Source organism: Sturnus vulgaris, chromosome 2 (assembly GCF_052056855.1).
Source record: "Sturnus vulgaris isolate bStuVul1 chromosome 2, bStuVul1.hap1, whole genome shotgun sequence".
NCBI classification, from domain to species: Eukaryota; Metazoa; Chordata; class Aves; order Passeriformes; family Sturnidae; genus Sturnus; species Sturnus vulgaris.
This window is the reverse complement of record NC_142244.1, coordinates 60119051-60134030: the sequence shown is the minus strand read 5'-3', so window position 1 is coordinate 60134030 and position 14980 is coordinate 60119051. Positions and strand designations below refer to the sequence as shown.

At 41.8% G+C, this 14980-nt stretch overlaps 1 protein-coding gene and 1 long non-coding RNA gene across 3 annotated transcripts in view; one reads left to right on the top strand and one right to left on the bottom strand.

The window, feature by feature from the left end:
- Positions 1-7610: 7610 nt before the first annotated feature.
- Positions 7611-13686, bottom strand: LOC148224815 (uncharacterized). Its single transcript, XR_015801498.1, has 2 exons — positions 13040-13686; positions 7611-11209 (listed from the first exon to the last, which is right to left on the bottom strand). It is a non-coding gene; the product is annotated as an uncharacterized LOC148224815 (long non-coding RNA).
- Positions 13687-14286: 600 nt separating this feature from the next.
- AKAP11 (A-kinase anchoring protein 11) overlaps positions 14287-14980 on the top strand; it is a 44244-nt gene continuing 43550 nt past the window's right edge. For both annotated transcript variants that reach the window (XM_014891471.2, XM_014891470.2), the window contains exon 1: positions 14287-14394. The gene's annotated coding sequence lies outside the window, so the exon portion shown is untranslated. The remainder of the gene's footprint in view (positions 14395-14980) is intronic.

Here is a 14980-nt window from a genome sequence, read left to right as displayed (position 1 = left end):
AAATCAGTGGAAATGCTTGCACATCATGAAACTGAATTTTAGATTTTATCCACTCAAAATGTAGGCTGCTACCAATGTCATCAAATCTAAACCAGAATTCCCCATTGAAATCAATACAGTGGCAACTCCTTGGCACAATCTAAGACTTTAAAACTTAAAAGAAAGCTCTCTGCATTAAAACTACATAAAATTTGGATGACTATCGAGCATCATTTCTACTCAGTCTGCCAGGGACTGCCTGAAAATGCTTTTAAATTAGGGGTTTTGAATACAGCTTTTATACATCCTCTACATGGCTACCTGCAAACCCAGATGTAAGTAAGTCAACTGTGCATGTAGGTGTTTACATTTTTAGGGATCTTCCACTGGATCTTGCTGCCACACAGCTTATTAAGTGTAAAAACAGATTTGCATTTACATCCATAGTAACGCCAGCCATTAAAACAGAACATTCAGTAGCACCCGTTTTTCCACGGGCAGTAAGGCAAACACATTTTTCCTCAGCAGTATGGGCTGTGCCTCGCCAGCACCAGCCCTGATAAACACACTGGGGTTGATTCCAGAGGGCCACTCTGCAGGCAAGCATCAGCTGCCCTGTTGGTGCTCAGTGAGCTGCTAGGGTGGTACTTAGCACAAGATATGGTGTGAAAGTTACCACAGTCAGTGGCATATACAGAAGGAAAGTTACAGAGTGTAGGAGCCTAAGTCAGTTCATGAAGGCTGTAATTGTGTGATGGATGAAGTTTTCTTGTGGTTGGAATCTCATTGTCCTGAATGATCGTATGTTGGAGAGGCAAGTTTATGGATAACCCAGACAGCTTACAGGTCAGTGCTGGGGGGTTCAATGCACCATGAATTCCAGGTGCTTACAGTTCTCTTAGGATTGAAGCCTGTACTTTAGTTTTAGGTGTGTTTTTGGAGGATTCAATTTCTTTAACCAAACTGAAATGGTTGGTTTCAATAATCAAAGCTGTGTATAAATAAATGAGAGACTGTAGTAGAAGAAATAACTCATGGGGTAAGGTAGGAGACACTACTATGGATGGCACTCTGCACTACATGAGGAGACTGGGTGTGATGGTGCTTGGACACTGCGAATGCACCAGAATTTCTTCTAGAAGTTAGACTGCACAGTAAGGTAGGCTTCCCACAGTTCATCTTAACCATAAATTAGTCTTCTGTGAGTAAGAAGTCAAAGAGTGTGAAAAAAAGTAGTTGGATTATAAAACTTAAGCTGGAAGTTGCACTGAGGGAGGTTTTTAATAATTTTGAGAAAAGTTTGGTAAATGAATGAACTGTTCATACCACATATTAATACTTGTAGCATATAATCAATCAGTTCATGTCAGTGGCATCAAATAGCTGATTATGAAGTCTGTCTTGAAAGCATGACAAAACACGTGGCAGGTGCAATGGCTTCTGTCCTGGCCAAATTCTCACAGATGAGTGAAAGCAGCAGCTGGCCCATGCCCTCCTCCTTCAGATGAGAAGCGAGGGCATCTACACGGAAGTGCATCTTTCTTTTTATAGAGGGAGAGATGAGAGATGTCATGGTGATGAAATGGGACATCCTAGGATGTGGCAGATGCCTCACCAAGGCAGTGGGATTTTTTACTCTAGCTTTAATTTCCATTTCCTTTCCCTGACAGCAGTGCACAGCTGAGCCTGCACTTGCCCCTATGAACTCATTCCTCCCCTCTGCCCTTTTGCTGCTATTTGGATCTCCCATGGCTCAAAGGCTTCAGCCCTTCTCAGGTACCTACCATCATTTCCCAATTACACTTTGCCAAGTTCAATTTCCTTTCTTCAATTTCATTCATTCAAAAAAAAAAAAAAAAAATCTGTCTGCTGCCTAGTGACATTAATGTAACAGCAGATATGTGTTTCCTGGCAGTCAGGCTATCCTCTGAGTAGAGCAGGGCATTAATTAGAATCAGACATGGAATACCTCTGAATCCCTAATGCATGGCCCTCGTAAGGATAATAATAATCATCAGCTAATGCTGTAACGATTCAACCTATGCTATGTTTCCCTTCCTCTGAGGGAGCACAGCTCTGCTCAGACTTCCTGGGCACAGCATTTCCAACCCACTGTTGAAGCCATCAGTACTCTGAAGGTCAAGTCACACAGGAGCCTGCAAGTGGTATAAGAAAGAGTATGTTCTTCTGATTTATGCCTGATGACTTGTTTTTCAACTAACTTGCTTAAAAGCATTAATCCAGTCAATCAGAAATCTTAGGGGGCTATTTTCAGGTGAATAAAAGGAAAAAATGTTCAAGAAGTTGATGCCATAGAGCTCTTCCCAAAATATGTTTTTTTTGGGTTTTTTTTGAGAGAGAGAGAGGAAACTGCTTTTTTCAAGATTGTAGGTTCACAGGTCACTTCAGATACCTGCCTTAAAAGCTTGGTAGTAAGGTTTTCATATGCTATTCTTTCTCCTTCACTAGCTTCTGTAAACTGTGGGAGGAGCAGGTGGGTTCTGGGGCCAACTCCTCATCCAAGGCACAGCAACAGTTTAGAGGAGAGTGCCTTACCTGGAGTGTGTGGGCAACCCCTTCCTGAAATTAAAACCCATGCACTTCAATTAAACAGGAAGTTATAAAATGAGTTTTCTCTTTTAGCACTAACTTTCTCTGAAGACGACCCTTCCATAATTCTGCTCTGGCATTCCATCTCACTTCCTTTCTTTCGGGCCTTCACCTTCCACACGACTATATTTTGAGCATCTTCTTTCAGGTACTCCACAGACTGTAAACCCAGGGAAATGTAGGCACAGGGGCGATGCTCCAGATCAAGAGGAGGGATAGAATCAAACAGTATTGACTGCCTTGTAAAATATTTTTCCAGATGCCAGCTGAATTCACATCTTTCATTTATTATCTTACCTCATGAAAAGAAAATAATTGAATGAGTTTATATATTAATAAAAATCAAATATGTTCCTTAGAGAATTTATAAAGGAACGAGGTAGCTACACAGGGAGAGATGGAGGAGACAATACCTGTGCCAGCTCTGCTCCATCAAAACATCAAGAAATGAACAGCATAAATTTTACAGTTGCAGTGTAAAACCTTCACAGAGCTGTCTTAGGAAGGTATATACTGTTTTACAAATCAAATGTTACTAGAATTAAAATTTCAATATATCTCTCTGTGACCACTTGGCCATGGAAACAATTACTCTGTAATTCCCAGAATCTTAAGCCTTTTCAAATTATTGACAGGAGTATTAATTAAATCTTTCAAACATTGTGAAAAAAGTAGCCTGGGCAAATGAGCTTAAATTGTTGAAAACTACAATAACAATTAATCATGTCAGGCCAATCAATCACCATTTATTTCTCAGTCAATAAGAACCATTGTTAATGGCTGATTAAGCTCAATTAAGGTTTGATGGAAGCGCTAGTTTTTAAATGGAAGCTAAATTATTGTATCATTTACTAGCAGGATCAAAAATACATTACGGCTATTTTTTCAATATAAATCCCCTCTCAAAACATATGTATTTTGAAAACAAGATTCAATGTCCTTTGTTTTCTTAGCTGGCTGGGCAATCTGGGCTTTTATTAAAGACTTTTCTGCTTGCTGGATTAAATGGAGAAAACATAAACCCTTGTAGTTCTTTTACATCTGTTTAGCTAATACCCAGTTTAAATGCTTCTGATATCCAGATTAATCCCTGGGGGAGTGGAAAGAAATAACACTTTTTCTTAATTTAGAGAGGACTCCTATCCTCTGCAGACCTACTTGCTTTGTGATTTGTGGGAATCTGACCATTGAGTTGCCTTTGGGTTGGTAGAAGGGGTTTGCCTGGAGGAATCACAGTGCTCTAAAGATGTTACATGACATTATACCCATCCATTAATGTTCTCTTTCTAACTTCCAGGCTCACTTGTTGCTGCCATCAGTTTCCCATCTCCCAAATTAAACAGAGAGAAAGGAGACTTTTAGGGTGTATGCCATGATAAAATTCTGTAACACCTTAGTTTTGGGCACTGAGTGACTTTGATGTGTAAGGCATCAATGAGCATAAGATATGTGTAATGATGCTGTTGAAATTTGTTAAATCATTTACTATTTCACCAAAGCTTTGTTTGCTTTCAATATTAACTGATTTTTTTTTGTTTATTTAGTTGTTCAAGCCTGTATAGTAAATCAAAGTTTTCCTTTTGCATTGACTCTTTTTACTGGCCCAGAATAGAAGTCATTCTTTAAGAGATGCACAAATTATAACTGTTAGGAGGACTTTCCCAGAAGATATTAAATACCACAGCTAAAAAGCATTTTCTATGTCTGAATCCCACACTTTGCAGGTCAGCTGCATCTCTTACCTTCCATTCTCCTTTGGCCTTGGTGTCTTTGAGGACACCCAACTTCAGCACTGATGGTGTCTCTTCCTTCTGACACAGAATTAGTGTTTTACAGAGGGGATGAAGTTTCAGCAAGACTAGCATGATGTATAAAATAGATGCACAATTTCTGCAAATTTTCATCTTCTCTTTCACACAGAAATGGATGGGTTTTCCCATTTCCTTTAAAAGCAGGCCACCTAGTGCTTGCAGAGGTTCAGCACAGAGAGAAGCCCACTGCCAGCACGTTGGTTTGCTCCCCCCCTCATTTGCACTCCCTTCAAACCATGGAGCTGCTCACCTGCTTTTCAAAACACACTTTGCCACCATGCAACTTAAAAGAACAGAAACTTTAGGTTGTTGATTTCACAGGCCTGTTTCCTGTCTGGCTCTCTGCTACTTGCTTTGCTCCAGCACTGGGTTTTGTCAGACCCCTCTGTCAACCAGCATTAATGCCCTAATATGGCCAAGAAGCATCAAGGAACGTGACAGTGTGGTTGGGATCAGGCTGGATTAATGAACTAAGCCAAGGGTAGAAGGATCTAGCACCAGTGGCCCAGTGAGATGGCAGTACTGGGAGCAAAGAGGAAAGACAAACGGGAAAGACAGGACAATACTCCCCTTTCACCACCACCAGCAAACTGGCAGATACTGCATCCTTAGGTTCACCAGAGAAAAAGAGAATTAAGGTAGAAACACTGACAGCTTCTCATCCTCCAGACTGACACAGGGGCACTATAAGAGGAAAAAAATATGCCCCAGTCCTTTACACAAGCTATTAAAAAATGACGAGCCAATAGTATCCATACTGGAATGTAACATCTCCAAAGAAAGTGGGAAGGCACAGTCTGGAATGATGTTACTAATTCTGTAGCTGTATGACTGGACATGTAACCAGTGTCCCAGGCAGATATTTTATCCCAGCATTTTGCTGGAGCTTCCTTTCCTCCTCCCAGTGAGACAAGAAGACCCAGACACCTGCTGTTATTAACGGTCCTGTGGCACTGCTTATAGAATGTCTAAATTTTGGTGAAGGTAAATCCTGTCTGAATTTTGTTTTGGATAAAATGGATAAATCTCTCTGTGATAGGTGAGTTCGGAGTGTATGTGCATGTGTAAGAAGTGTAAATACTGAGTCATGCAGCCCTGGATATTGTATAGCACAGCTAAACTCAGTCCTGCATGGCTGCCAATGTATTTGGCAATATCATCCTTTTATTGTAGGGGTTTAGCCTTTTAGTTTAAATGAAAAATCAGTAATTTTTCATTCTAATCTGTTTTTAAGGACGTGTAGAACTCTTATTTTTATTATAATAAGAAAACAAAAAGAAATTTAACACTAGCCAGAGAATCAATCTATATCACTAACAAGAACATTTCTGGAAAAGCTATGTCTTACACTGCAAAACTTGAGAAAGTTATTAAATGACAGAAGTTATAAATAAATGTCTTCTGTATTTGATCTGCATTGGATAATGGGCACCTTCACATATCTTTTTTTAACTACTGTCAAAAATACATCCTGGACTGTTGGGTCTGGGATGAAAATCCTGACATTTCTATAGTGGGAGGAAATTTAATAGAAGAGTTCTAAACAAGATTCTTTCAAAACAAAAAAAGCTACAATCCTGCTCCTCAGTGCTTTGTCCTGTTGGCAGAACTTTACTTTTGCTTAGGATCATTTCACATTAGTTCTGTATCATCCTGACAAGTCTTCTTCACCTGCAGTGTGCATCATTATCTTTCCTGAAAATTACTGGAGGCTAAAAAGCCTCAGCAGAACACTTTATTTTAATGAATATAATGGATTTTCTCTAGCCCAGTGTGTATTTCTTACTCACATACACATACACACTACTCACAAATACACCATATAGCTATGCTGTTGCAATTTATTATTCATATTAATTATAAATATTAATTTCAAAATTTCAAATATATTAAAACTCATCACTTATAAAGGTCTAATTAAGTTTACTTGGAAATCCAGCCTTATAATCAATCATCGATATATATCAGGTTTCTGCAATCTCATCAAATGAATTTACATAGAAAATTATCCTTCCCTGGCACACCTGAGACAGAAAGGAACTAAAAAAACCCACCTTGAATTAAAAAACAAGCCAAAAGAGAGGAAGTTATAATTTGTACTCTGGATCCTGGCACATTTCTCATCTCACGTACCAGCTATCAGGAGTGGCCTTGTGTGTTCTAAAACTGTCCCTCATAAAAAAACCCAAACTTATGTTTTTGTGATAGGGAAAAAATGAGCCCTAAAGCTGCAAAGCTGCAAAAGGCTCCTCTTCCCTGGATAATGAAGGAGACAGGAGGAGAAAGGGTGCCTTCGAGCAAACCTGTCTTGCCAGAGCCTGAGGGAACCAAGATGGGAAAACAAATCATTGCATTGCTTCCTAACAGGAGCCACATGCAAAGTCCTCCGTGATTCTTCTGAAACCCTGGAGTTCCTCCCCACACAAATCATTCATATCCATCAGCTCTCAACCACAAAAAAAAACCTTTCAATGGCCTGAAAAATGAACACATTTTGCCAATGAATAAGCTAAATCAGATCAATGTAACTTCATTTTCTGGTACAAAAACAGTAAAGCTGGGCTTTATCCCATTTCCATTTTTCTCCTTTGGTATAATGTGCTTTAAAGGGTACTAAATTACTAAAGAATCCATCATGAATATGTTATTGTAACTTACCCTTATTGTACTAAATTTATTATTTTTATATTTTATATATCATAAAGAATTAGGTGGTTCAACACGTATGACTATCACAGACGGTTTAGCAAAAAGTAAAGAGATAGAAATATTATCTATGCTTCAGCCCCTAATTTCTTTCCTGTGTCCCATCTTCATTGCCCTAGGGAGCAGAAAATCACAGTTGGTCAATCCTTACATAACTTTTAATAGCAGGAAAAATTTCAATAAACTTTTAGACTGCAATCTCTCAAGATAACCAACTTGCAGAGACAAGCCTCAACATTTTCATGTATTCAAAGCTGATGAAATTTAAAGCTACTGGTAATTCTGGAAACTTTTTGGCAGACGAGGAAAAAAATAAATTAATACTTTTACAACCCAGCTTTCAGGATCAAATTCTGATTTATCTATAGCACATCTGTTTCATTATGTAATGTATGACCCAGGCAGTTATCTGAAAGCAAATATTAATGTAGTTTTCCATTCATTTATTGGCAAAACAATGTCTTATCAGTTGTAAATGATGACACGTTGTTGAAATTCAAACAATTTGATTTTAAAACACTTTTATTATGTTTTCAAATATTCCTAATGCAGTTTCTTGCAACTGATCAAATAGGCAATGGATTAGTTCCTTTCTGACTGGTGAAAAATGTTTTGACTTTATACACTAATATTTATTTATATTATGTTTATACATATGTATATTTATTCATGGCTTTAAAGCATAAGTGACCACAAAGAAGATAATTTCCTTCCAGCAAAGTTAAAAATTAACTTCCTTAATCAGAAGAATAACTAATACTTCAATGGTACATGGTCTAAAGTACCCAGTAAAATACAATGTTACCAGGATATATAATTTTAAGCTACATTTTGACTCTTAAAATACTCAATTTACTGTCACAATAAAGTGAGCTTCAATTTAAAAACAGTTGAAAAATTAAATTAATATGGTTCTCATCAGGCCATGCAAATGTAACATTTCTGATCTGAGAAATGTACCTAGAAAAACTTCATTGAGAAAATGAAATTGCCTTCAGTGCAGGTAGCTCAGAAACAGCTACTCAGAAATCTTACAGTGGTAGGGAAGAACTTTCTTTTGGGTATTTCTGTTCTGTGTTTCATTTTGGCCAAGATTTTGTCTTCAAACAATAATTTACAGAGAAGTCCTTGAAAAGGAGGGTACAGTGACTTTTTGTTGTCGTTGGTTTAGTTTTTTACTTTTGAGAGAGAAAGAGAGAACTGAAAACAAAGTTTGGGAAAACCTATATATAAATACTCCTGTTTTGCTGAAAAGGTACCGCCAAGACAAGTTTCCAGTCAATATTTTGATGGAAAAAGACAATAACATTATAATTACTCCTGTTTAAAGAGCATTTCTATTATTGACAGAATCAGAGGGGAAATTAAATAATCTGTGAGTATGTAGCAACACTGAGGAAACTGAGAATCAGAAGGACTTAAATTACACACAGCAGCGGTTATTCATGTGTGAAATATAAACAAGACAAGCCAAATGGTCATATTGAGACTGACTTAAACATATGCTTGAGTTAGATTTCATCTGAGATGAAGAGCACATTTCAGGATATGTTGCAGCAACACACAGCAAACTGTGTAAAAACTCCAGCAGAAATGAAGGAGAAAGCACATCATGAACATTACACTGAACTATTTTCATTGTGGGAAAATACTATGAAAATTAATTCCAGTTCAAGAATATACTCTGTAAAACCAGCAATAAACTGGGCCATGCTTAGAAAACATTAAGGTCACTGAAAATTGACATTGAATTCATTTGGAATCCAGATGCTGTAGCATCTCCACAGTAGTTGAATTTGAGAGAGAAAATAAGTCATATTTGTTTACATGTGGAAGGCACAAGATTTGAAATGTGTCTCAGTAAAGCATCTGGTTTTCCTCTCATTTCACAGCAGGAATATTAGAGACTGCTTAAATAGATGAAGTTGCAGAAAATTTAATTACCACTGAACATTTACAAGGAGATTCATTGTTCCCTGGAGCTACCACAGTTGTGGTAAGGATGGTATATGACATTTCTGGGCTTTAAAGAGGAAGCATAGGCAGCAACTGGTTGTAAACAAACAAGAGATGTGTATAGTGTGTACAATGTCTGCAGATTTAAGGAATTATAAGATTTATCCTATAACAGAAATTATCTAAACATTTGAAAAAAGCAGCAGATACCTTTTATGATGACGCCATAACCGTGAACTATAGGAGGGCAAAGATGTAATTTTTTTTACAAACTGGTCTGATACCTTTCCAAAAATACACCAAAAGGGAAAAATAACTAGAGCATTACAAGGAGCCTGCAATAATGTTTAGGTTTAGGGTTACATTGTGCAAACAGCTCAGTAGTTGAGCACAGCTAGTTAGCTCTGACACAGAAGGGTGCTCTCTGTATCGGTGTTGACCTCCACATCACCAACTTCCCAATAAAGATCAGTATCACTTCCCGAGTTAGAAGATGTTTTTGCCTCGTTATTGCATTTTGGCAAGTTTATCTTAAATTCATCTGCAAATATGGGCTGAAGACAAGGAGACAGTGTGTTATCCGATAGCAGGCAAGTATTTATTCCAATCTCACACTGTACTGCCTGCAGTAACTATATAACTCTCGCTAGCAGGGCATACACAGGCAGATACCATGAGGTATTGCTGGCACACAAGGTTATTTGAATGACAATCACAAAACTAGCAATGATGGACACTCTGAAAACTCCCTCATGGCTTGGTTATCATCATTAATCCTTAAGGAAAAATCTTGGATTTAATTTGCTCATACAAGCAATAGATACGTGCCCAAATAACAAAAAAGGCAAAAGCTGAAGAAAGAAACACATGAGGAACAGAAAGTGCAGTGGAGTTACATCCTCTCCTAACAGGAGTCAATTACTGAGAGGGTGTTTGACCGTCTTCTAATTGAACAGATTGGCACTGGAAATTTTGGATTGCCCTGGTTCCATCAAAACTTTCTACAGAAGCTCTAGCCATGATGTGGCTGTGGCTGCTGGCCAGGCTGGCTTCTTCCCATAGCTCAGCTGACTGGCTATCCAGCTCCTTGGAATCAGGCCGACTGCTCAGTTGGTTTCTTGGCTTCCCAGGCTTGTCAGCTGGCAAAGAAATAGATTGTTCCATTTTTGCCAGAAAGGCTGCAGAGCCAACACGTTTTGTTCCAGCACTTGATGAAACAAAATATTGACAAGCTGGAATTTCCTGTAGAATAAAAATTTCACTTCCCAGCCAGCTCAATTATTATTGTATGGTCTTGTGTAACACAGTGACGGTGTTTATCGCATCCTCTAATAAACACAATGCACAGAAAGGATGTGAATTCAGGGAGCTTTCCAAGGCTTTGGGATAATAATCTCATAGCATCTGCAATCATCTCTATGGAGTACAATGCATCTTTTGATGAGGTTAGTGTGAGCTGTCTTCCATTCTGCATTAAAAGGCCTCCTAGGCTTGTCTGTCAGCAGGACAATGACTGGCCAGTTCAGTACAGGATCTATGGATGACATCCTCTATGTGTATTGTTTTGGAAACTTACATAGGTTACAGATCAAACTCCAGGAAAAGAGGAATCAGTAATAACTGCAACGTAGTTACATAAATAAAGATTATTGGGTTTTCAGCATTGAAAAAAGGAGTTAAAATACCCATAAAAATGCAAATAAAAATGACTCCTCAAACGTGTCACTGGAAAAAATGGATTTGTGAAGGATTTGGCAAAGAAAAACCAAAAAATGCCATCACATTATACAATAATGCCATAAACCCAACATTTGTTGGACACAAACACCATGGTCCATAGAATTACCCACTGAGATGCAGAGTTCCAGTTTGGGAGGTGTTAGTGGTGTCAGGAACTAAATGGCAAAGCAAGTCAATGCCTGGGTGTGCACTTGCAGCAGAACAAAACCATTTAAACTGTGTCTGTTCTCAGCTGTGTCCTCAGTGCCATGCTGACACATTTTTTATGTTGGTGAACTGGATCAGCAAAACGGAAGGAAAGCAGGTTGTTCTCTGGTCCTCTCAGTTCAATCTCATTTCTCGCTTGATTTCACAAACGTTCACGCTGGCACAGAAGCAGCGCAGGGGCAGGGAGCTGGGCTGGAGAGCTGAAGGGTATGTTACAAACAGATAAGCCACTAGAAGTCATTCATGAAATTATTACATGGTGAGCTGTGAGCTCTAGATTTTTATTTTGGTGGGGTGGGGAGGGAAGAAGGAGGGTAGAGTATTTTCAAGCATGGCAGATCCTTCCCAGCTTGCTGCAAGGGGATCAATGGAAAAGGCTTACACAGATTTTAAGACTGGAAGACTATGCTCCTCCTGTTAAAGGTAGGAATAATACTATAAATTACTCACCTGGCTTTGAGAAGGCAATTCTTATTATTTTAAGTGTAGCTTACAGGACATAATTTCAGTTCTGGCTTGACCTTAATAAAGCTTTAGTTATAGAGGGGCATTTTCCAGAGGTAGTATCATCAAAAAAAACTGTAACAACAAACCACTCAATCATGCAACTGCGTAGTTTTCATCTACTGAGGGGAAAAATATAAGTAAATGACTGGTAAAAAAATGGACAAAACAAAAGTTACATAAAGCCACAGACTATTTCTTCAATACCTTTCATAGAACTGGCATTCAATACCTGAGAGAGATGACATATAACTCATTCTGAGACAGTCCTTGAACAAGTTGTTCCAAGCCAGTGATCCTGAAATATCGAGCTTAATAGACAGGTGCAGCCAATGAGTCAGGATAGTACAAGGGACGTGACAGCAGTTTTGACAAAAAGATTCTAAAGATGCCCATTTCTCATACCAAATGAGCAGGCAGAAAACATTAGAGGTGCATGGTCAGCTCTGCCTGATGCTGATTCCCTTCGCGGGGCCTGATCCTGACCCCCACACATGGAATGGTGTCCCAGCCTGGCCTAAACCCATCCCTGCTCGCACAGGTGCCTGATACTCCAGGGCTGGGGCTGTCCTGAGCTTGCCCTCCTCCCTGGCTGGGCTCAGTAGGATGGGCTCTGACTGGCCAGACTCTGCCCTGAAAAATATAAAATTAACAAGATGGAAAATACCAGAGCCCAGAAACCAACACTGTTTTTCTTCATAATTAATATAAATTTTAAGAAGTGTTGGCTTCTTCAGACAAGTTTCCTATGCTTTACCATAGGCAGTATTTAAATAAATTGTAAAAGAATAATTTAAAAAATCATTATTTCAAAGCTATCTCCATTTTTATCATTGTATAAATTTTTTTTTTTTTGTGACAAACAATGGCATGCCATGGGTTATGTTACATAGTTTCCTGATGAGGGTAAACCTTGATTTTTCTCAGGGTTTTGGCAGGGAGTCATAGGAACTCATTATTCTGAACAGTCTAAGGGGAATTCTAAAACAAAGGGAATAAAAGTCTTGAATTTATTTTTAAAGCATACTTTTTCATGTTTACATTGCTTCCACAGCTATTTTGTTTTGGAAATTTTTTACTTACTGTTGATACATAACAAACAATGATCTATTAAAAACAACAAAACCCTCTTACAGAATTTTTTTCTTTCATGAAAACTAATAAGTGTATTTAGTGATGGAGTTGGTCAAAAGGAGATATTTTGTTGTTAAGCTGAAGATGACCAAACTGTTAAAATGTCTTTATTCAAAAGACAGTGTATTTCCAAATCAGGCTGGTCTCAGTGGGCACTGAAATGACGACTAACTTGAGTTAAATTTGAGGCTATTATTCATTTACTTTTTCTCTATCCCATAGGGACCTGCAGGCCCTGGGAATATGAGGAACATTTTATTCATCCCACTTATAGCATACAGTGTGACACAGTTTAGAACCAATCTTTCGTTTCTTTTATCTATGTAGCCTTTGCATGGCTTTCTTGCACAGCTTAGTAGTTTTTAGGGTAAATGAAAATGTAGTTCACCTACCTGTTGGCAAAAAGGGATATGCACCCCCTGACTTCTGAAGTGTCTAAAATGATTGTAGAACTCAGAAACAGCCCTTCATAAAAGACTAAACAGAAATAAAAGCCACAGCTTAAGTAAAAACAGATGATAGGCAGAAGCAGGAATTATCTAGAAGAGTAAGGGAGATCCAGTAGCAAAATTCTCATGTCCTTTTTATAGGTCTTAGGTGGTATCCAGAAGACAAGTGCAATTTATGAGGGAGTTAGGGTAGTTTCTCTATGATTGTCTTTGTCTTGTAAAACGGGGCAGGTTAGAGTTTGAAAGCACCCAGCACTGAAAAACCTAGAAGAGTAGCATTTTTTAAATGTTTTTTTTTCCTTCCCTAACCTCTTCCCTAGTACAGGAAGTTTGGGATTTTTTTTTGGTCTGAATGTAGTTTTGGGGGCTGTTTTCGGTGTTGCAGAAGCTGCTGCCCCGTCTGCCCCTGTGGAACTGCGGTCCTGTCGCTCCTCCCGAGCTTCACCCTCACATGCCGGGTCTAAGGAAGGCCTGTCCCTATTCCCGGAGTCTCCTTTGTGGGGGGACAGGGCTGTCAGCCCACACCATCCATCGTGCATTGCTCAGCACACCTCCTCGCTGTGTCCCTGCGGCCGGGTTAGTGCCTGGACCAGCTCCTGCTGGAACGGAGTTATACGATGGGAAGCTAAAAGCACACCTGATGCCCTGAGGAATCCTGCCGCAGCGAATTCCAGCAGGCACTGTGAAGGCAAGGGGGGCGCAGGATTTTTAGACAGCGTCTCACAGTCTGCGCCTAGTCTGACTAAAGCCAGGCTGCAGCCTCCAACTCCCGCCCCGTGCTGAGGCCGCCGGCCGGCCCCGAGAGGCAACCCCGAGCAAGCGGGCGGCAGCTCCCAGCCCGGACAGAGCAGGCAGGAATAGCCCAGCCTCCCGGCACGGAAGCTCCGGGAGGCTTTGCAGAGGCCGTGCCCGCGTCCAGGCCCGGGCACTCCCCGCGGGGAGGGGCAGGAACGGGAGCAGGGACAGGGACACACGGACAGGGACACACGGACAGGGAACACAGAGCTCCCCCTCGGGGCGTGGCCGGCGCGGGCCCAGCGCGCGCTCCGCCGCCGCGGCTGTTTCCGGGGCGGCCGCCGTTCTCCCGCCAATGGGAGCGCGCGGCGGCGGCGGCGGAGACGGCGGGGGCGGGGCTGGGCTGGGAGGGGCCGGAGGGGGCGGGGCCCGCGGCGGCGGCGGCGGCGGCTGGAGCGGGGGCGGCGGCGGCGGGGCCGGTCGGGCGCTCCGGGGCCGCTCCGCTGCGGGACCATGGCCGCGGGCGGCGGGCGCTGAGGAGGCGGCGGCGGTTACAGCCACAGGTACGGAGCGCCCGCTCTTGGTCGCACCCCCTCCGGCCGCTCCCCCCCGGGCCGCCCTGCTGGGGAGCTCGGGCGCAGGGCGGGGCGCCGCCGCCGGCCTGTCACTTGGGGCTCGCTGCCACAGGTGGCCCGGGGGCTCCCAGGGAGGCGCATCCTCCGCCGCCCTTCCCAGGGAAGGCTCCCCTGGGGCAGCACAGTTCCCGCGGGCCCTGCCGGTCACCTGGAGGGGGCCGGGGGCGAGGCCGGGGCCCCCCGGACCGCAACGTGGGGATGACACGGGGGGAGGACGGGGAAGCGCAGCGCTTCGGCTCCAGCACCGAGCGTGCGGGGTTCGGGATCGCTGGTCCCCCCGGTGCCCCCGTGGGCCGGCTCTGTCCGTCCGCAGTCTCGGCTGGGGACTGGCTCACTCGTGCTGGGGCACTCATTGTCGGTGCGCGGAGGCTCCGTGAGTTTACGTTCCCTCCTGCGTTGTTTGGGTTGTGGTCGGCGCGCACGGGTTAAGGAAGTTCAGCCTGTTCTCAACATTTCGCTGTAAAAGTGTCTCCTCGCCCTCCCTCCCTGCCTCCCGCGCACGTCCTCCTCCCAG